The 23,049-nt window shown below is 39.2% G+C and overlaps 1 long non-coding RNA gene across 1 annotated transcript; it reads left to right on the top strand.

Annotated features, from left to right (window-relative positions):
- Window positions 1–3,830: 3,830 nt before the first annotated feature.
- On the top strand, window positions 3,831–5,370 carry LOC110664014 (uncharacterized). Its single transcript, XR_002496622.2, has 3 exons — window positions 3,831–3,950; window positions 4,631–4,771; window positions 4,994–5,370. It is a non-coding gene; the product is annotated as an uncharacterized LOC110664014 (long non-coding RNA).
- Window positions 5,371–23,049: the final 17,679 nt, after the last annotated feature.

Genomic DNA, 23,049 nt, shown 5'->3' with positions numbered 1-23,049 from the left:
AGTAAATAATATTTCTTTTATCCATAAATATGCGAGATTACTCGGAAACTCACATAAATATAAAAATATGGGTATTTTCAATGCATAAATGTATTAAATAATTTAAAAAATAAAAAATATTAAAAAAAAAAGGTTCGCATGATAATCGAACTATACTTGCTTCCATAGTTTAAAGAGCTTATCTTGAATTCACAAAAACTGTGGAAGATTTCTCTAATCCAAAAAAATCTAAATGAGAAATGGCAACACACTTTAAACTTGGCTCAACATACGGTAGAATTAATTTGTTTGATGGAGGTGATAACATTAATTCCTTGTTTTGGAGATTTAAAACAATTTCACATGAATATGTTTTCTTTTTATTTTGCATGAATGAAGATATTTTTTTAAGTGCCTTTTAAATATTAACATAAATAATTTATATCATATTTTAGAACTTTTCAATATCTTTATAAGGATTTAAAATAACTTTACATGAAGATATTTTAATTACCTTTTTGAAAACTCATGTAAATAGTTTCTATTGCGTTTCAAAAAGTTTTCATATTTTTATAGATGTTTGAAACAATTTTGCATATGGAATATTTTCTTTTTGAGTTTTGTGTAAAGGAATATATATATTTCTTTTTTTTTCAATTCTATTTTGAAGACTCCCCCTGTGATTTCTATTGTATCTCAGAATATTTCAATATGTTTATAGAGATTTATACAAATGAAAATGTTTCTTTCTTTTTAACCATCTTATAAAAATTCACTTAAATGATGTTTGGCGTGTTTCAAAACTTTTCAATATTTTTGTGAAAATTCTAAAAACTTTAAAAGACATATCAAGTTTTTTTTTTTTTAACTGCCTTCTAAAAATTCGCATAAATGATTTTTATCGTGTCTCAAAATATTTTAATATTTATGTGAAAATTCAAAAAATTTTATGTGAAGATGTTCACTTTTAGCATGGCACACATAAAAATAATTCTTTCTTTTAATTACATTATGAAAATTCACGTGAATGATATTTGTTGTTTCTTAAAATATTTCAATATTTATGTAAAACTTTGAAAAATTTCATATGAAGATGTTTGCTTTTAGCATGATACACATAAAGATGTTCTCTTTTTTTAACTACCTTCTAAAAATTTACGGTGAATAGTTTTTATCGTGTCTCAAAATATTTTAATATTTATGTGAAAATTTAAAAAACTTCACGTGAATATGTTTACTTTTAGTGTGACACACATAAAAATGTTTCTTTCTTTTAACTGTCTTCTAGAAATTCACATGAATGATCTTTGTCTTTTCTCAAAATGTTTCAATATTTATGTGAAAATCTAAACAAAATAAAAAAAAAAAACACTTCGCGGGAAAATGTTTACTTTAAGCATGACACACATAAAGATGTTTTTTTTTTCATTGCCTCATAAAAATTCAAGTGAATGATTTTTGTCGTGTCTCAAAGCATTTCAACATTTATGTAAAAATTCAAAAAACTTCATTTGAAAATGTTTATTTTTGGCATGGCACATATAAAAATATTTATTTCTTCTAACTGCCTCCATAAAATTCATATAAATGATCTTTATTGTGTCTCAAAATATTTTACTATTTATATGAAAATTTAAAAAACTTAATGTGAAGATGTTTACTTTTAGCGTGACACATATAAAGATGTTTTTTTTCTTTTAACTGCTTTTTGAAGATTCACGTGAACAGCTTTTATCGTGTCTCAAAATATTTCAATATTTATGTGAAAATTCAAAAGAAAAACTTTATGTGAAAGATGTTTAATTTTAACGTGACAAAAATAAACATGTTTATTTCTTTTAATTGCCTTCTGAAAATTCACGTGAATAATTTTTATCGCGTCTCAAAACATTTCAATTGTTATGTGAAAATTCAAAATACTTTACATGAATATATTTACTTTTAGTGTGTCACACAAGAAGATGTTTTTTTTTTTTTTTCCTTTTAACTGCCTTATGAAAATTTACGTGAAAATTTTATGTCGTGTCTCAAAATATTTCAACTTTTTCATCGAGATTTGAAACAACTCCATATGATGGTGTTTTCTTTTGGTTTTGCATGCACAGAAAAATGTTTATTTCTTTTAACTGCCTTTTGAAAATTTAGGTGAATGGTTTTTATCATGTCTCAAAACGTTTAAATATTTACGTGAAAATTTAAAAAACTTACCATGAAGATGTTTACTTTTTAGCATGTCACACATAAAATATTTCTTTCTTTTAATCACTTTCTAAAAATTCACGTGAAAGTTTTATGTTGTGTCTTAAAATGTTTCAACTTTTTCATCAAGATTCAAAACAACTCCAGATTGTGTTTTCTTTTGGTTTTGCAATCACAGAAAGATGCTAATTTCTTTCAATTGCTTTTCTGAAAATTCACGTGTGTCTAATTTTTATCGTATCTTAAAATGTTTTAATATTTATGTGAAAATTCAAAATGGTTTTTATAACGATGTTTACTTTTAGCATTTTGCACATAAAAGATGTTTCTTTCTTTTAACCGTTTTCTGAAAATTCACGTGGAAGTTTTATGTCATTTCAAAATATTTCAACTTTTTCATCGAGATTCAAAACAACTAAATTCATGTGAATAATTTTTATCGTGTCTCAAAACATTTCAATAGTTATGTGAAAATTCAAAATACTTTACATGAATATATTTACTTTTAGTGTGTCACACATGAAGATGTTTTTTTTTCCTTTTAACTGCCTTATGAAAATTTACGAGAAAATTTTAAAATATTTCAACTTTTTCATCGAGATTTGAAACAACTCCATGTAATGGTGTTTTCTTTTGGTTTTGCATGCACAGAAAAATGTTTATTTCTTTTAACTGCCTTTTGAAAATTTAGGTGAATGATTTTTATCATGTCTCAAAATGTTTAAATATTTATGTGAAAATTTAAAAAACTTAACATGAAGATGTTTATATTTTAGCGTGTCACACATAAAATATTTCTTTCTTTTAATCACCTTCTAAAAATTCACATGAAAGTTTTATGTTGTGTCTTAAAATGTTTCAACTTTTTCATCAAGATTCAAAACAACTCCAAATGGTGTTTTCTTTTGGTTTTGCAAGCACAGAAAGATGCTAATTTCTTTCAATTGCTTTTCTGAAAATTCACGTGTACTTGATTTTTATCGTATCTCAAAATGTTTTAATATTTATGTGAAAATTCAAAATAATTCTTATAAAGATGTTTACTTTTAGCATTTTGTACATAAAAGATGTTTCTTTCTTTTAACCGTCTTCTGAAAATTCACGTGGAAGTTTTATGTTATGTCTCAAAATATTTGAACTTTTTCATCGAGATTCAAAACAACTAAATGTGATGGTATTTTCTTTTGGTTTTGCATGTACACAAATTTTTCTTTATTTTTTACTATATCTTAAAAATTCACGTGAATTATTTTTGTCGTTTGTAATAACGTTTCAATATTTTGTCAATATTCAAAACCACTTCAGCCTTTTTTAGCATTACACATATAGAATGTTTCTTTTTTTTATTGCGTTTTAAAAATTCACATGAAAAAAAAAAATTTTTAGCTCTTTATTCTGAAATTTCACTTAAATAATTTTTATCGTGACTTAAAATATTTTATCATTTTTGTAAATATTTGAAACAACTTTGTGTGATCAGTTTTCTTTTAAATCAACTTTTACTTTTTAAAAAAATTCACGTAAATAATTATTATCGTATCTCAAAACATTTTAATTTTAAAAATATTTCCATTTCATATCTTGCCTCGATAATATCGTATGAATCTTCTATAAATACCCTCGTAACCTTCCATTACGAAATTGCTCAAAATCCTAGTGTTAGAAATCATTCATATGTGGTAGGATTAGAAATCTTTCAATATAAAGTGTAGTTTTTGGAAGACAACTGATGTCTTCTTAGAAATTGGTAGCACTGGAAAGTTGAAGGCATGGTAGGTTCTCTTGATCGGACTTTCCAAAGAGCTGCATTCATTTTCTGCACTTAATTGTACATTTACGTTCTTCACTTAATTGCACATTTACATTCTTCAAATGAATCAAAATTAGGCTTATCATTAGATTTTCTCCTTCTCCTCTACTCCTCTTCTTCTTTTTTTTTTTTTTTTTTTTTTTTAATTGTTCATTAAAATCCCTTAAATTTGGCAAACTATTGATTTTTTCTTCTATATAGATGATGTTAATAAATGTAGTTATCTTTAAGTCCATCTGTTGTCGCTTTTGGCAAACTAGCTAGCATGCAAATGTGTTTTAATAAATCTATAATCTAGGTATATATAATTACTTGTTAATGATTTTTGGACTTAAAATTAGTGATAATATGTATTATAATAAATTATGAATGATATAATAATGCGGGTTGAAATACTTTAACTATGAATAATGGTATGTTATTATGTGACACACATATATATAATAAATTAGACCTCCTAGCGTCCTATCAACATAATTAATTATATATTGGATTTCTTATTAGGAGTATTAGTAAAGGTTTTAGATTTGAGTTGTAGATATATTTTAATTTTGTATAGATCATTTATAAAAGGACGACGGTGATGATTTTTTCAATAAAAATAATTTTGTAAGATTTAATTTTTTTGCTAAATTGATGCAGATCAGATGAGGAGGGGACCCGAAAATATATGGTGACATTGACACACAAGACGTCACCGTTTGGTATATAACCCTGGAGGTGTTTTCTTTACTCGCTAGTATCTCGGCGAAATCAGCTTTCCAGAGTCATCAACAATGGTAGGTACGTCTCATGTTAATCACATAATGATTTTCTATGATTTGATGTTCATATGCTTCCATATTCATAAATTTTTATATTTAAGGATTCAATTATTGCATTTTTTTAGAGTGCAGCGTTTGAAATTACATATAAATCACATGGTGATTTTCTATGATTTGATGTTGATATGCTTCCTATTTAAGAAATTTAATTAATTAATTTATTATTATTTTTTAAATGCAGTAGGTGATTTTCTAGATACTAAGACTTAAAAAAACGTAAGAAGTCTTAGCTGGTTGAGATCGGAGCAGCTCCAAGGGTTGAAATGAAAAAGAAAAAAAGAAAATTGCTAGCACGGTGCTGCTTTGCTTCTTATATTTGTAAACTAAACAGGGTTTTTTACTCGTTCCAATAATGAGTTTGCATCCTCCTGCAAAAATCATCAGTTTGAATATTTTTTAGGATTGTGAGAACCAAAAGAACCCATGCATAGAGGATTGTGAAAGATTTCTCCAATCCAATAAAATCTAAACGAGAAGTGAAAAACACTTGAGAGCACCTTAGAATTAGCTTGTTTGATCGAAACGACGATATTAATTTCTTTTTAGAAGAACTGTTAAACCAGTTCTGCAGATTGTTATGTGAAATTAAGTTGAACAGTTGTTCCATAAAAGAAAATAATGTCTTAATCCAGGTCCAACAAACTAATTCTAAAGTCGAATGTTTCTCATTTCTTGTTAAGATTTTATTGGAATTGTCACGACCCAACCTATGGGCCGGACCGACACTAGGACCTGGGTCAGCCTAAAGCCCCCGAGGCCCGTAATAAGCCTAACTATTCATTAATCCAACTCTAAGGCCCATTTGGGCCCAATTTCAAGAAATCAACCGGACAGAGTCCAGCCATAAAATGGACCTTCCAACGGGGAGTTTTTGACTCACCCGACCTGTAAACACAGTAAATACTCAATTGGGGAGCTCAGCTCACCCTCCATATACTCATATCATTATAAAAATATATGGGAGCTCAGCTCCCTCATCCAGTCCATCAAACATGCATATCATTATACGTTTACAGGTCCACATAACAATTTATATTACTGTCGCAAGGGATTTTGCGGTCGCTTGGACGATCACTCACCGAAGTGGGAAGAGTGAGGAGTCGCCACCTTAGTTTTGAGGGAAACCAAAGAAAACCATTTGGGAAAATAAATTAAAAATGAAACCACTTCAAAACAGAGATTCTAGGTTCGGGGTCCGTAAACGGGTGGGGAAGGTGTTAGGCACCCCACCTCGTCCCTTAATAAGGGTAAGTAGATTTAATTTTGCGTTCTTTATAAATTAGTTAAGAGGGCTCGGATGGAAATGTTAATCCTTTTTTCAAAAGGAAATTTTGATCTTTCACTAAATTCGGATCACTCAGATACACAAGTAAATGAGACCACCTTAGTGAATTGACGTTATGAATTTTTTAGTTCTGAGATTATTTTGCGTACGGGTTAAGATTTGGTGCGAGAATCGGATAAGAACTCTCCTCCGATCTCTTTTAAGTTATTTATTAAAATTTTGGAGGGAGACCGGATAAGAACCCTCCTCCGATCTCCTCTAGACGTTTATTAAAACTTTTGAGTTGAGACCGGATAAGAACTCTCCTCCGATCTCTTTTTAACGTTTATTAAAATTTTGAGGGGAGATCGGATAAGAATCCTCCTCCGATCTCCTCTAGACATTTATCAAAATTTTTGAGTTGAGACCGGATAAGAACTCTCCTCCGATCTCTTTTTAACGTTTATTAAAATTTTGAGGGGAGATCGGATAAGAACTCTCCTCCGATCTCTTTTAGATTAACAGGAGCCTGAAAGGGACTTTTCCGATCTCCCGGATTTTAATTTCGGCTATATGACATAAGAGCCTAAAGCTAAGGATTCTGGCATTCAAAGATGCTGGGGATAAGGCTTCTCGATACCTTTTGGCTAGATGGGGATAACTAGGCTTGATTTACCGACCTTCCATGTATTCATTTTACCAATATCTATTAATGACCGATCTATTCTGTTTTGTTTATTTTGGTTTTATTCCACTTTATGACCTCTTTGTCGAATCATTTGTTCACGTCGGCCTAATAGTTTGGCTATCTTCACGACGCGTTATTCAGATTCTCTCTTTCAAAAGAGACCCCTAAGTTGCAGTTACCTACGTCTTGCCTGACCATTTACACGCTACTAGGAACCAGAAAAACTTGCATGACGAAGATTAATAAAATGACGGACTAATCACTAAAGAGATAACTCGAGAGTAACATTCTTTTGGGTCCTTTTGCACAAAATGAACTTGGAGAAAATCACATACGTAAGAAGAAACAAAGAAAGTGCGAAAAATAAATGTAAACACTTAGTAAAACAGCAATATGAGCTCTTACCTGTGAGGAGCCAAATCTACTGAAATAGCTACGGGGTGGCAAATAGAGATAAGACAGTGGGTGATTAGCCTGAGAGCTGATGTTCGTCGGGAAGTGAAGGGAGCTCAGCTAAAATATAATCAGATTAAGATAAAAGCCGAGTGGAATGAAGTTTAGCTTAGACTGTGAGAATGAAAACAGAGATGATAAAGGGCTGAAAGTGAGGGTGTGACGGATAATGAACAAACTGGAAATGTAGAGTTCCAGTATCCAGAATCCTTTTCAAGAAACACTTCAGAAAACTAGTTTCAAAAGTTTTTCCAATCAACACTTCAAAGTAGCGGAATAACAAACTGAACGAAGTTTTCAGAGTTCTTCCACTATAATAACAGCCTCTCCTTTTTTGTCCGTCCGTCCCCTGAACAGTTTTTTCATGCAGGTATTTATAGGAATCAGGCGCTCCGTGGAGGGTCGGGATTTATTTTGAGGAGATGGAGGGTCAAGATTTGAAGGACATGATCGGATGTCCAGGAATTAAAGAGAATCAAAATGAATGGCTGAGATCCCTCTTCAGAATGTTTGTCCTTTTCTTCTTTCAATCTGACGGTCCCAGATCTTCTTGTCCGGAACGATCTAAGGGCTAAGAGCGAAAGATGCTGGCATTGTCGTCTTCTCTCTTGATCCAAGGGTTCCGGGTTTGTCCTTACAAGTGGGATCAACGGTGGAGATTGGGATGTACAGGACTGTCATGACATACCCTGGCACCTGTCAGCATTGCGGGCGATTCTTAGGCGTGCGGTGGAGATCTCGTCTGCAACGCTTTAACTACCTCGGCTCACGATCGACGACGGTTATTTGGGATTTGTCTTATTCTTTTTGCCTTCCGATCCCTCCTCTTTCTGATCTCTTTCACATGTTCTTTCCGATCTTTCATGCTGGTCTCCCATCTTCCGATCTATTATTCCGATCTTTTCCCTTCCTCAGGTCCGGTCTGGTCAAAGCATTAATTGCCCCTCGATTCCCGGCGTTAAGCCGTTTTACGCTTCGACAATAAATGCTCATTTTCCCCTATATATACCCCTGTTGGCAGAGACATTTCCTTCATCTGATTTCCCTCTCTTCCTTCTTACTTCTCTAGTTCTAGCTGCTCCGGCGGTCGCTCCGGCCATGATTGTGGTTTTTGATCTTTTTCCGATGGGCTTCTTTAACCACCGGCTGAAAATTCACGATCCCGGTGATCGCATAACCCTAACTGACGATGGTGAGAGAACTGGATTTGACCGATCTGTATTGCGGACCTCGGTTGTACCGATCTCGAGTCGCTCAACTGAGTTCATTCAGCTTCTCATCACATTGAGTGTTCCGACAGTGATTCTGATCCACATTGGGTGTTCCAACAGCGGATGAAGCATCCGGTCGGCAATATCCTTGGGATCAGTTATAAACTGATTCTTAGATCAGCCTTTTGATATCATCAGATCTCCAATGTATTCCGATCCTTAGAGATCGCTCAAATGATGTAATCCGTTAATGTAATCAGATCTCTAGAGATCGCCCAAATGATGTAGTTAGACCTTTATTGTAATCCGATCCCTAGAGATCGCCCTAATGATGTAATCCGATCTTTTTGGAAATAAAAGTCTTATTTCTCCAATTATTATCTTATTGATTATTTTCCGACCTCTGATATATTTGTCCGATCTGTGTCCTAACAAAACGACTCTTAACTGATCCTTCATTCAAAACATTCAACTTATTATGTCGATCTCCAGTTAACCGATCTCGGAATGTTCGAGAGACGTGTCGAAACATTGGCGAATCCGTTAACCGATGCACTGCATGGAACCTCATGAGCATTAAATGCTCGGACTAGTATAAATAGGGATGGGGGGGTTAGCCATTTGCTCTCTCATTCCATTTTCAGTCTCTTGCCCACAACTTCGAAGTTCTCTCATTTTTCCCAAGTTCTTCCGACGCCGATCAGACTCCGGTAAGGGCTTTGATCTTCTTTTTAATTTAAGTTCTTTATTTCCTTTGAAAATGAGCGGTGTCGAAGGTCAGAGAGCGGCGAGCCCTCCTTCCATTCAGTTCTCATGGTCGTCCGATGAAGAAGAGGTAGTCGGGCCAAGCACGCAACCTGAACCTCCTAGGGTTTCCGTTCCAGGTCGAGGGCGGGTCATACCATCAAGGCGTGCACCTGTTTCAGGGAGGGAGACTCTCCCTATAGATGAGCTACCGTCGGTTCTTTGAGTATCCGATCTGCAATTGTTTAGCCAAGAATACAACATTCGGCCTGATTCGTACGAGCTAATCAAGTGCCACAGCGATCTTCGTGTCGATCACTCCTTTGAAGAGAATGACATGGTTATGGTGTACGAGGAACAGTTAAAGGCCGGTCTTCGGTTCCCTCTAGATGACTTCTATAAGGAGGTCCTAAAACTTCACCGAGCGTGCATTGCTCAAATTCACCCTAACTCGTGGCGGATCTTGGTAGCCTTCCGAGGTTTATGCAGAGCCAAGGGAATCAGACCTACGGCTAAGGTGTTCGCCGAGCTGCACAGACTAACTCGCCGAAAGGATGACGAACACTGGTTCTTTCAGGCGAAGCCTCATTGCGGGCTCTTTTCCGATCTGCCCTCATCCCTTAAGAATTGGAAGAACCGTTTCTTCATTCTGAGGAGCAAAGATCAGAGCTGCTTTGAGGACTTCCCTCGTAGCTGGTGGTACCAGGGGCCTTTGCTTCCGAAGCATATTACCCTGAACCAGGAGGAAAGCTTAATAGTGATGGATCTGAAGAGTCTGGCCGCCACTCAAAAGTATTCTTGTTTGGATGCGGTGATTGTCGAGTTGCACCATTGGACTATTCAACTGCTCACCGACCAAGACCGCGAACTTCCGCTCTCTGACCTCGGCATTGGTATTTTTCTATATCTCAGATCTCAGGACCTTAGTGATCTCACTGACCTTTTCTTTGTGCAGGTATGGCGGGCGGTGAGGGTTCTAGGAAGCGGAAGAAGGACAAAGAGATCTCCCGGAAAATAAAGGAGATGAAGCGTTTGGAAATGCTTCGAACGCCTGGTCATGAACCTGGGGAAGTACAAGGGGACCTACCTCAACCCTCGGGCCCGCCGACCGCAGAAGCTGTTCGATCTCCTCCTAGATCGGAAGAGCAGCCTCCACCTCCTCCAGTTGTTTCTAGTGCGGAAGGGGGTCCTTCTCAATCTTCTGGGAGGACCTCTTCTCGTGGCGCTCAAAAGCTAATCGAGTCCCTGAAGAATAACCGGACTGTTCGAGATAACCCCGGTTTTGCCCAAGTCTTGGGGTCTTCCATCTTCCTTCAGGAGGATCGGGACAGGCTATCCTCGAACAGCCTTGATGATATCTTGACTCAATCCATGAGCCTGAACCTGGAGTGCCTGGTGAATCAAACCATGGTTTGGGAAAAGGTTCAGCGTCTGGGTAAGGAGATCGGGAAGAAGAATCAGGAAGTGGCTTCCCTCCGATCCCAACTCTCATCCACTCGGGATTATATATCTCAAGTTGAGGGACGGGCGAAGTTTTATGAAGATAGGTGGCAGGCCGAATCTTGTTCTGGCTGAAAGGAATCGGGTTCTCGGAGAAGTCCAGGCGCTACAGGCCAACGAAGCTGCTCAGGTCGCCCAACTCATCGAGGAGCTTAAAGAGAAAGACGGGGAGCTTAAGGAGAAAGATGAAGAGATGGTGACGGGAATAGCCGGGGCCTATGTGAATGCTCACAAGGACCTCTTGGCCGAACTCCAGAAGCGTTACCCAGAGGAGGACTTCTCTTGGATGGCCGACCTGGCTCCTGGGGGTGATGATGAGGACAGTGAGGAGGAAGCCGAGGGTGAGAGAGAGAGTGAGCAAAATGTAAATCAGGCTGGGGGTGACCCTCCAGCTGAATAGCTTGTACAAAAAATGAAATGAAATGGAATGTCTCTTTTGTTCAATGAATGGATGTGATTGGAAAATCTCTGAATTGCCTAAGTATTTGATTGTATGAGCATAGCGAAACAAGAACTAAATGCAATTATTAATCTAAGTATAAGAGATCGGAAAGCACAATAAGCATGAGATCGGTGGGGAAGAAATGCTGAATGGGACTTGATTAAAATTGAAAATTTAACTTGAACACTTAAGATCGGAATCCTCATTAAACCGAACCAAAACCTTAGCTCTTAATCTTTCGAAAAGGAGATCGGCAATAAAACTGGTAAGAAAAGATCTAGTGCCAGTTCATTTCGTTTAGTAGGAATATACTTGACGGGTCCTGAGTTTCGACAATGGGTTTGAGAGATTAGTGAGCGATAGACTGGTAAAGCTTTGACTGATGCGAGAACTTAACAATTTGATTTAATTCTTTGTGAGGAGAGATCGGAATTGTGACTGTCTATCAAAGAGGGATCGGAAATGTGATTAGCCGTCCGAAGGAGACTTAGTACCGGGGATCGGTTTCAAAGTCTTATTGATTTTGGGGATCGGCCAAAATATGGTGTCGACAGCTGCCCCTCTTTACATAATTTCTATTAAAGGAAAAAAATTTCCGTGTAGGAATTATGTAAAGATTCAGACTCATATTTTGGACGATTAGGTGTACCTAAGTTAACGACCTAGAAATTGGCAACGGAAGTTGGAATACTTAGAAAATTAAAAACCAACTTGGACCAAGAAACCAGAGGTTGATAGCAGGAAAATTAAATTGCAGGAAATTAAAATCAACTTAAATCAAGGAACCAGAGGTTGATAACAGAAATGTAAATTGCAAGAAATTAAAATCAACTTAGATCAAGGAACTAGAGGTTGATAACAGGAAAATTAAATTGCAGGAAATTAAAATCAACTTAGATCAAGGAACCAGAGGTTGATAACAGAAATGTAAATTGCAGGAGATTAAAATCAACTTAGATCAAGGAACCAGAGGTTGATAACAGGAAAATTAAATTGCAGGAAATTAAAATCAACTTAGATCAAGGAACCAGAGGTTGATAACAGAAATGTAAATTGCAAGAAATTAAAATCAACTTAGATCAAGGAACCAGAGGTTGATAACAGGAAAATTAAATTGCAGGAAATTAAAATCAACTTAGATCAAGGAACTAGAGGTTGATAACAGAAATGTAAATTGCAGGAGATTAAAATCAACTTAGATCAAGGAACCAGAGGTTGATAACAGGAAAATTAAATTGCAGGAAATTAAAATCAACTTAGATCAAGGAACCAGAGGTTGATAACAGAAATGTAAATTGCAAGAAATTAAAATCAACTTAGATCAAGGAACCAGAGGTTGATAACAGGAAAATTAAATTGCAGGAAATTAAAATCAACTTAGATCAAGGAACCAGAGGTTGATAACAGGAAAATTAAATTGCAGGAAATTAAAATCAACTTAGATCAAGGAACCAGAGGTTGATAACAGAAATGTAAATTGCAAGAAATTAAAATTAACTTAGATCAAGGAACCAGAGGTTGATAGCAGAAAAATTAAATTGCAGGAAATTAAAATCAACTTAGATCAAGGAACCAGAGGTTGATAGCAGAAAAATTAAATTGCAGGAAATTAAAATCAACTTAGATCAAGGAACCAGAGGTTGATAACAGAAATATAAATTGCAAGAAATTAAAATCAACTTAGATCAAGGAACCAGAGGTTGATAACAGGAAAATTAAATTGCAGGAAATTAAAATCAACTTAGATCAAGGAACCAGAGGTTGATAACAGAAATGTAAATTGCAAGAAATTAAAATCAACTTAGATCAAGGAACCAGAGGTTGATAGCAGAAAAATTAAATTGCAGGAAATTAAAATCAACTTAGATCAAGGAACCAGAGGTTGATAACAGAAATGTAAATTGCAAGAAATTAAAATCAACTTAGATCAAGGAACCAGAGGTTGATAGCAGAAAAATTAAATTGCAGGAAATTAAAATCAACTTAGATCAAGGAACCAGAGGTTGATAACAGGAAAATTAAATTGCAGGAAATTAAAATCAACTTAGATCAAGGAACCAGAGGTTGATAACAGAAATGTAAATTGCAAGAAATTAAAATCAACTTACAAAGCAAGTCTAACCCTGACACATGAAGTTCTTTCCCTGACGAAGTGTACTTAACAAGATACCGAAGGCCGATGATTAATGGAGGAGGAGTTGCAAGACTTGACCTATGATCCCATTCCTTCGGATGCCCCTTTTTTGTTCTCGACTTTCTCCTTATTTTACGGAAAGCGCCCTTGCGGGTTTTTACTTTCTTTTCGTCCATTCGACCAGAAGCGCCCTTTCGGGTTTTCACTCCTAGTTTTTTTTTTTTTTGAAGGTCATTCCCTGCAAATCTCATAGTAAAGTACGTGAGGTTATCAATTTTCGAATTCAAATCTTATGGCAAAAATTTTAACTAATCAATAGCGCATTAAACAAAGAGAAAGGATAGTATTTAAAAAGTGAGTAAACAGGAAAACAAAAGCAGAAGGAATAAAGTATAATTTTATTATTGCTTTAGGGAAAATAGGGATAGACTTTCAAAGGAAAAGGAAGGGTACAAGGATAGATCTCACATATTCCTTATAGTTGGTTTCGAAGTCTTTTAACTGCCATTATTTCAAGTTCTCTGAAGCCTCATGCCACGACAGTTTCCTCTCCATCCTCGGTTTCATATCCCCTTCCTTATTTCTCCATTTTGGTTCTTGGGGCGCCCTTTCGGGTTTTCATCCCAAGTTTTTTTTTTTTTTTTTTTTTTTGGGACGCCCTTTCGGGTTTTCATCCTTCACTCATTTTATGCATAGTACCTCTTGACAGAGTCGGCATTCACAGGTCTCGGGAATTCTTCACCGTCCATGTGGGTCAAGATCAAGGCTCCTCCAGAAAATGCCTTTTTAACCACATAGGGTCCCTCATAGGTTGGTGACCATTTGCCCCGGGGATCGTTTTGGTTCGGCAGTACTTTCTTCAGTACTAGGTCCCCGGGTTGGAATTCGCGTGTGCGGACACCTTTATCAAATGCTCTAGCCATTCTCCTCTGGTATAATTGCCCATGACATGCTGCTGTTAATCTTTTCTCGTCCAGCAGGTTTAACTGATCTAACCTTGACTGGATCCATTCTGATTCATCAATTCCTGATTCCTTCAAAATCCTTAAGGAAGGAATTTCGACCTCAATAGGTAATACTGCTTCCATCCCGTAGACCAGTGAGTATGGAGTTGCCCCGGTTGAGGTCCTCACGGAAGTCCGGTATGCGTGAAGAGCGTAGGGGAGCATATCATGCCAATCCCTATATGTGACCGTCATTTTCCGAATTATCCTCTTGAGGTTTTTGTTTGCGGCTTCCACCGCTCCATTCATCTGTGGACGGTATGGGGAGGAATTAAGATGTCGGATTCTGTATTGATCACACAGTTTCTGAACCTTTGGACCATTCAAGTTCTTGGCATTATCAGTGACAATTTCATTCGGGAGGCCATGCCGGCAGATGATGTTGCTTTTGAAGAATTTAAGAAACGTGTTTTGCGTGATGTGAGCATACGACGTTGCTTCGACCCATTTGGAGAAATAGTCGATGGCCACTAGGATAAATCTATGTCCATTAGATGCCTTGGGATTGATGGGACCAATTACATCGATGCCCCACATTGCGAAAGGCCATGGTGAGACGAGGTTGAATAACTTGTGAGGTGGCACATTTATTGGATCCGCATAAATCTGACACTTATGGCACTTTCGGAAATACTTGATGCAGTCCTTTTCCATTGTGGTCCAAAAATATCCCCGTCGCATGATTTGCTTAGCCATCACGTGTCCATTGGCGTGAGTTGCACAATTTCCCTCATGAGTCTCAAAAAGGATTCTGTTTGCCTCTTTTGCATCTACACATCTCAATAATTCGCCGCTGGAGCTCCTCTTGTATAAGGTTTCTCCACTGGGGAAGTATCCCAACGCTAATCTCCGAATCATCTTCTTTTCATTTTTGCTTGCCCACGAGGAATTCTGCAGTTCTCTGATGAGCAGGATGTCATGATACCAAGGCTTTCCATCGGGCTCTTCTTCAATCATGAAGCGATGGTGGTTCATCCCTTGCTTTAACCCTCAATGCTTGAGTTGTCTGCCCTTCTTCCATTTGAGCCATAACGGCTAGAGTAGCTAAAGCATCAGCAAATTGATTCTTGTCTCTGCTAAGATGAGTGAAAGAGATTTCTTCGAATTTCTTAATCAGCTCCAGTAAGTACTTCTGATATGGGATCAACTTGGGATCCTTAGTTTGCCATTCTCCCTTGACTTGATAAATTATCAGAGCCGAGTCTCCGTACACCTCCAACTTTCTGATTTTCATTTTGATAGCAGCTTGTAGACCCATTACACAAGCTTCATACTCTGCGACATTGTTGGTACAGTCAAATCTCAACTTGACAGCTATCGGGAAGTGTTTTCCGTCCGGGGATACCAGTACAGCTTCGATTCCATTACCGGACAAATTGATAGCTCCGTCGAAATACATTTCCCATACATTGGCTGGGCCCTCTTCTTCACAGTCTACTTCATTAATATGCTCATCAGGGAATTCAAAATCCAGAGCTTCATAATCCTGGATAGGATTTTCCGCTAGGAGGTCAGCGATCACACTACCTTTCACCGCTTTCCGGGTCACGTAGACTATGTCGTATTGGGAGAGTATAACCTGCCACTTGGCTATCCTTCCTGGCACGAATGGGCTTTTGAATACATATCTGATAGGATCCATCCTGGAGATGAGCCATGTCTTGTGATTCAACATGTAGTGCTTGAGGCGATTTCTTTGTCGAGCTAACTTGTGACAAGTCTTTTCTAAGAAAGAGTACCTTGACTCACAATCATTGAACTTCTTGCTCAGGTAATAAATGGCCCTCTCTTTTCGGCGGTATCATCATGTTGTCCCAAAACACATCCCATCGAGTTCTTTGAGCGCCATATCTGAGGATCAAAGGCACGCCACGAGTGGAACCAATCTGGTGGATTTGTGAATCGCTTGATTTTCTCAAAAGCCTCTTGACAAACTGAATCCCATTGAGTAGAGTTGTTCTTAGATGTCTGAAAATAGGCTCAGCTTTGGCAGTGAGATTAGAAATAAACCTCGAAATGTAGTTCAGCTTTCCCAGAAAATTGCGCACCTCCCTTTCTGTTTTTGGGGACGACATTTCTTGAATAGCTCAGACTTTGTCTGGATCTACTTCTATCCCTTTCTCGCTACTATGAATCCCAACAACTTCCCGATCTAGCTCAGAATATGCATTTAGCGGGGTTGACTTCAAGTGGTATTTCTGAGCCTTTGAATACCCTCCTCATCACTGAGCGTGGCTCTCTTCTCCTGGATTTGATGATCATATCATCCACGTATACCTCCACTTCTTTATGCATCATATCGTGGAATAATGTGACCATCGCTACTGGTAAGTAGCCCCGGCATTCTTCAACCCGAAGGGCATGACCCGATAGCAGAATACTCCCCATTGAGTGATGAAAGCAGTTTTATCCTTGTCTTCTTCGTCCATTGGGATCTGATTGTACCCTGATGCCCCATCAATACACGAACACCTGCCCAATCCCGCAGCATTGTCAACTAACACATCAATGTGGGGGAGAGGGAAATCGTCTTTCAAGCTAGCTTTATTAAGATCCCTGTAGTCAACGCACATCCTGACTCTCCCGTCCTTCTTCATTACCGGGATGACGTTAGCCACCCATTGGGGATATTTGACCACTTCCAAGAACCCGGCGTCATACTGTTTCTTGACTTCATCCCGAACTTTGAGCAGTGTGTCGGGATTCATTCTCCTTAGTTTTTGCTTCACCGGAATCGTTCCTGGAATTAAGGGAATTTTGTGCGTTACTATCTGAGGGTCCAAACCCACCATATCATCATAGCTCCAGGAAAATACATCGAGGAATTCTTTAAGCAGACTGATCATATCTCCCAATTCTTCACTCTCTACTACCTTAAGTTCCCTTTTTACTTCTTCCGTGCCCAAGTTTATTGTGTGCGTCTCGTCTCCACAAGGCATGAGGGAGGGCTCATCCTTTTCACCGTCTTCTTGTGTAAGGTCTTCCTCAGAATCACTTGAAGTAATGGCAGTTATGGGGATTTCAAAATTAACCAGAGGGATTTCTGAGTCTATTGGATTATTAAGTGTTAATTGATGAATGGTCCTGAATAAATAAAGAATAGAACGTGTTATTAGGATGGAATTAAAAAGGAAAGAAAGAGAGTATTGGATTTAAAATGCGCTATCAATTCATTAGTATTAATGCCATAAGAAAAGGTCCATTTACAGTATTACACTTGTCACCATGGACAAAATGATCAAGTGTTGATAACCAAAGGTACTTTACTCGAGTTTGAGTACAGGGATATCCTCTGTTGTCCAGTTGTCCAACTCCTGCCCCTCAGCCATTGGCGATACTAGGGCCTCATACAAGGAGTCCAGTTGGATGACATCTACGGATGGATCATCGGGTGATTCTTCTGTATTTGCCGGATGTTGAATGACCGGTTTAGTGAAGATCTCCGTGATTCTCGGGACTACTTTTATCTTTCCCATCTCCTGGTCAAACCTCTGATCCCGAAGTATTTTCCTCATCCAGAATCGCCCATCCACGAGGGCATCCTCCTCATATCCCAAACCATTACGGCCCACCTTCTGAATAGCCGGTATGGGTTCCACGATTCCTTGTAAGGCGGTACCCAAGCCTTTCCCCTCTTGATACCCGTTCCTCGACATCACTTTGGCCACCATAGCCATAGCCCCCTCCTTCCCGGTATCTTGCAGTTCAAGGGCCTGGAAAGAACTCTCCAACGATTCCTCGGCCGCTTCCATATAAGGAAGTGATTGCGGCTTGGTGACCAGTATGGCTTCTTCGCCCCTTACAGTGATGATTTTGCCGTCCTTAATGTATTTGATCTTCTGGTGCAAAGTCGAAGGAACAGCATTCGCAGAATGGATCCATGGCCTCCCCAACAGCATAGTGTAAGCCGGCTCAATGTTCATCACCTGGAACGTGACGTTGAAAGTACATGCACCGACTTGGATTGGCAAGTCAATGTCTCCCAGCACCTCTCTCCTGGTACCGTCAAAGGCTCTTACCACCATAGCACTCTGACGTATATATGATTGGTCGACCGGCAGCCTGGCTAAGGTAGCGCTAGGCAGTACATTAAGGGCTGTTCCGTTATTGATGAGGACCTTGGCCACTATACAACCCTTACACTTCATAGTTACATGTAGAGCTTTATTGTGCCTTAAGCCTGCGGGGTCTACCTCCTCTTCAGAAAAGGCTACAAAGCTGGATGCCTGGATTTGTTCTACTATCTTCTCAAACTGCCCCGGAGTAATGTCGGGGTTTACAAAGGCTTGATCCAGGATTCTTTGTAAGGCTTGTCGGTGGACTTCTGAGCTCAGGATTAGTGATAACAGTGAAATCCGGGCGGGTGTTTTTCTCAACTGCTCCACCACATCATACTCGCTCTGTTTCATTATTTGGAGCAGCAGTTCTTCCTCTTCCTTGTGCTCAACAGGCTCTACTTCCCCTGCTTTCTCCACCTCCTCTTCTGTATTTCTTGATGACTCTCCCATTTTTACTTTCCCTTTCCTCCTCTCTCTTTCTTCGTTCCAGTAACACCTCCCACTTCGAGTTATAAACTCGACTTCTTGCTCAGGTGGAGAGGGCTTTGTTGTGATAATGGACTGAGAACTGATCTGGGGAGTAATGTCATTTGTGAGTCCAGCATAAGTCATCCTGAAGTGCTCATGAGGAGCGAAACATGGTTTTGGTGGTGCCGGAGGTGAGACAAGACTAGGAGCTGATGTACTGCTTGACGCTCCCTGAGTGAAAACTTGGAAATTATAATTCCATGGAACAGCGTGAGTATTGGTGACGGGGAGCTGAGGCGGAGTTCGGATAACCATTACTGGCGGTGAGGCTACCGGGGGTGAGAAGGTGATTCTGGGTTTGGAGGTAGAAGCATTCTGGCTGTATCCAGTGGTGTTCACTCCCTTTTTCGTCTTCAGCCTTGTCTGGCATCTCAGAACCTTGAGAGACAATAAGTTCCGGACTACTTGCCTAAACCCCTCACAATCTCGCAGCTCATGGTCAGCTGCCCCTCCATGGTAAGGACACCCCGTACTCTCTTCGAATCCCGCTACCTGAGGGCAAAGATAGCCTTCCCTCATCGCTACAGCAAAAATCTCCTTAAAGTAAGGAACCAGCTTATCCACTTCTGGTGTTGATCCTTCTCCCTTAGACTCTATCATATTTACACCACTGCCCGTATTATGGTTAGGCAGTGGGTTTGAGGTAACATTGGGGAGGGAACCATTTCCCTCGATCTTCAATCACCCGTTTCGGATTAAAGCGTGCACTCTCCCTCTGAGTGCCCCGCAGTTGTCGGTTGAGTGCCCTTGTGCCCCTCCATGGTACTCACAACGGGCAGTGGCATCATACCATCTGGGGTGTGGTGGCTGGATTGGGTCTAAGGGGACTGGTACAATTTGGTTTATACCGACAAGGTATCGGTATATTTCACTGAGTGGGAGGGGAAGAGGTGGATCAGGGTTCCTTGGAGGTCTTGGGTTGTTTTGTGGTGGTCTTGGTTGAACGGGAGGAGGTGGTCTTGGTTGAAAATTTGTAGGTGGGGCATATTGTGGGCGCGGTTGTGGATAATTTGGGAGAGGAGGTGGAATGTTTGCGATGGTTTGGCCATGAGAGGGAGGATATGGCTGGTAGTTATTTTGGGGGAATGGGGAATAATTGTTTTGACGGGTGACAGAATGTACCTCACCCTCCTTTTTCTTGCCAAAGCTGGCAGTCTTCTTTACAGGGTTCTCTGCTGACTCCTGCAGTCGTCCCATTCTTAAGTGTTTCCAATCATCAAGTTGAAGTAGGGAGCCTTCAAAGTCTCGATGAACAAAGAGCATAGCTCATTGTCAGTCACCGGGGGATATACTTCCGCCGCCTTTTCCCTCCATCTCTGGGCATACTGCTTGAAACCTTCCCGGTCTTTCTGTGCCATGTTCTGGAGGTCTCTCCTTGTGGGTGCCGCATCACAATTGAATTTGTATTGCTTCAAGAAGGTATCAGCTAAATCCTTCCAGGAGTGCAGCTTGCTCCTGTCCAATTGTATGCACCATCTTAGAGCCGCTCCGGAGAGGCTCTCGTGAAAGAAGTGAATGAGAAGTCTGTCATCTTCTTAGAGGCAGACATTTTGGCAATATAGGTTGCCAGGTGGATGCGGGGATCTGAGTTCCTGGTGTACTTGTCAAAATCCGGAACCTTGAATTTGGGTGGCACCACCACATCTGGCACCAGTCTTAGTGATGCCACATCCACAGAGCCATACATATTCAGCCCTTCAATTGCTCTCAATCTTTCCTCTAGAGCAGACAGTTTCTCATTTTCTTTTGACTTATTTTCTCCCCCTACTGCGTGGAATACTCCCCCAGTTGGGAGATGAGGGGTGAAGTGAATGGGAGGGATCACATTTGAAGGGTATGGGTCGGTGTTTTGAACGGTTGGGTAATGAGAGTAAGGTAGGTCATTATTTGTAGTAACCGGATTGACAGTGATTGTCGGGTCCGGGATGGGAGACTGAAAGGTAAAAGAAGTTGAAGCTTGGTGAGGATCATTTGTTGGAGGTGGTGGAGGAGGTAATGGCAGGCTAGACTCTGCCGTCGGTTTATTCTGGGACATTTCTCTCATTAGTCTCATAAGTTACGAGACACAGTCTTTCAATTGAAACTTGCCCTGTAGGTTCTGTACTTGTTCTGATCTTCCATTATCTTCTTTGTCCGAGATCTTGTTAAGTACACTCGCTTGAATTTGAGCAGTGTGCTTAGTCGGACTTGCTTTGTTGAAGCAATATTGATTTCTGTGAGGGTAAAAAAAGAAAATTTTAAATGAACTTTGAATTTTGCAAAGAAACTAAAAGTCTGATGCGGGCGAAGGATACAGTGGCATTTGAGAGCCAGGTTGAAATCTGTAAAAGGACAATCGCGTCAACTTTATCATGGCATCATCCGATAGTCTGACTGTGAATGACGGGATTGAATGCACATTTATGATACCTGTCCATATAGAGCATTCAATTTTTCACATAACCCTAGCGAGGGAGTTCCTACGGGAGTCATATTATTCATTCACAAATTTACTAAACAATGATCCAAAAATCATTTCATTAACTGAATAATTTGTACACCATATTCTTTACATCGGCCTAGGCTCTGGGAGGTTCTTTATAATGAGATGACATTTTCTGAGATACTCATATAACCTTTCTTCTTGCTTGGCAGGATAGAATGCTTTCAGGGCATACTCGGATTCAGGTAATAGTTCTTGTTTTCCCTGTGCTATTGTTCTCTCCAGCTGGTCAACATTCTCTTTCAGTCCTTGATAGAGAAGCGACTTTTTTTCTTTCTCTTTCCTTTCTTTAGCACACTCTTTCAAGATATCGTTGATGAGTAGTGCTTGTTCTTTTAATTCAAGCTTCTTCTTTTTGTTTTCTTGTTTATACTCTTCAATGAGTATTTCTTGGTATTTCATCTTTTCCTGAAGCTTACTATTCTACACTTTTATTTCTTTGGCCTCAGCTTGAAGAGAGTCTTTTTCCTTTTCCCACTGTACCTCTTGCTTTTCGAACTCCATCCTTTCGGCTCTTGCCTCTTCCTTGAGTATTCTCACCCTTCTCTTAAGTTTCTGCTGTTGGTCCTCCAATTGTTTCATTCGTTCTTGCAGCTGTGAGTTCTCGGTATTTGCCTTTTGTAGCGAGTCAACCAGGCGATTATCAGCTTCCTCTAATAGGACGTTTTGGCGAGGGTTGCTGTCCTTGAATTCTACAGTAGAGTGTTCTCGGTCCCTGTCAGTTCTCCATTTAAGATAATCGCCCGAGGCACTAGGGCCTTTGGGTGATTTCTCCATCAGAGTGATGTTTTCCCAAGACTTGCGAGCCATTTTCAACCCTTCTTCTTCCTTGAGCTCATGGTAGAAGTGACCTTGGTGGTATTCTTTGATGTTAATCACGGACTGTGTTGAGCCAAACTGCCTCATTACTGTCGACACCATATTTTGGCCGACCCCTAGAATCAATAAAAATTCTTCTTTGAACAGCTAATCACGTTTCCGATCCCTCTTTGATAGGCGGTCACATTTCCGATCTCTCCTCACAAAGAATTGAATCAATGCTAAGTCCTCACATTCATTAAAGCCTCGCCGATCTCTCAAATCATTTACTGACCTCCCAAACCCGTTGTCGAATTTCCGGACCTGTCAAGTATATTCCTGATCTCTGTTGATAAATAAAATGAACTGGCACTAGATCTTTTCCTACCAGTTTTATTGCCGACCTCCTTTCCGAAAGTTTAAGAGCTAAAGTTTTGGTTCGATTTAATGAGGATTCCGATCTTAAGTATTCGAGTTAAATTTTCAATCAAGTTCCGTTCAGCATTTCTTCCCTACCGATCTCATGCTTAAAGTACTTTCCGATCTCTCATACTTAGATTAATAATCACATTTAGTTTTTGTTTTGCTGTGCTCATACAATCAAATACTCAGACAAACAATGGTTTAAAATTTTTCGATCACAATCATTCATTGAACAAAGAGGCATTCCATTTCATGTCATAATCTGTACAAGTTATTCGGCTGGGGGATCACCCCCAGCCTGATCTACATTTGGATCACTCTCCCTCTCTCCCTCACCTTCGGCTTCCTCCTCACTATCTTCGCCGTCGCCCTCGGGAGCCAGGTCATCCATCCAGGAGAAGTCCTCTTCAGGGTAGCACTTTTGGAGTTCGGCCAAGAGATCCTTATGAGCATTCACATAGGCTCCGGCTATTCCTGACACCATCTCTTCATCTTTTTCCTTAAGCTC

The sequence above is a fragment of the Hevea brasiliensis genome, chromosome 13 (genome assembly GCF_030052815.1).
Source record: "Hevea brasiliensis isolate MT/VB/25A 57/8 chromosome 13, ASM3005281v1, whole genome shotgun sequence".
NCBI lineage: Eukaryota > Viridiplantae > Streptophyta > Magnoliopsida > Malpighiales > Euphorbiaceae > Hevea > Hevea brasiliensis.
The sequence above is the reverse complement of the archived record's forward strand: the minus strand, read 5'-3'. Positions and strand labels throughout refer to the sequence as shown.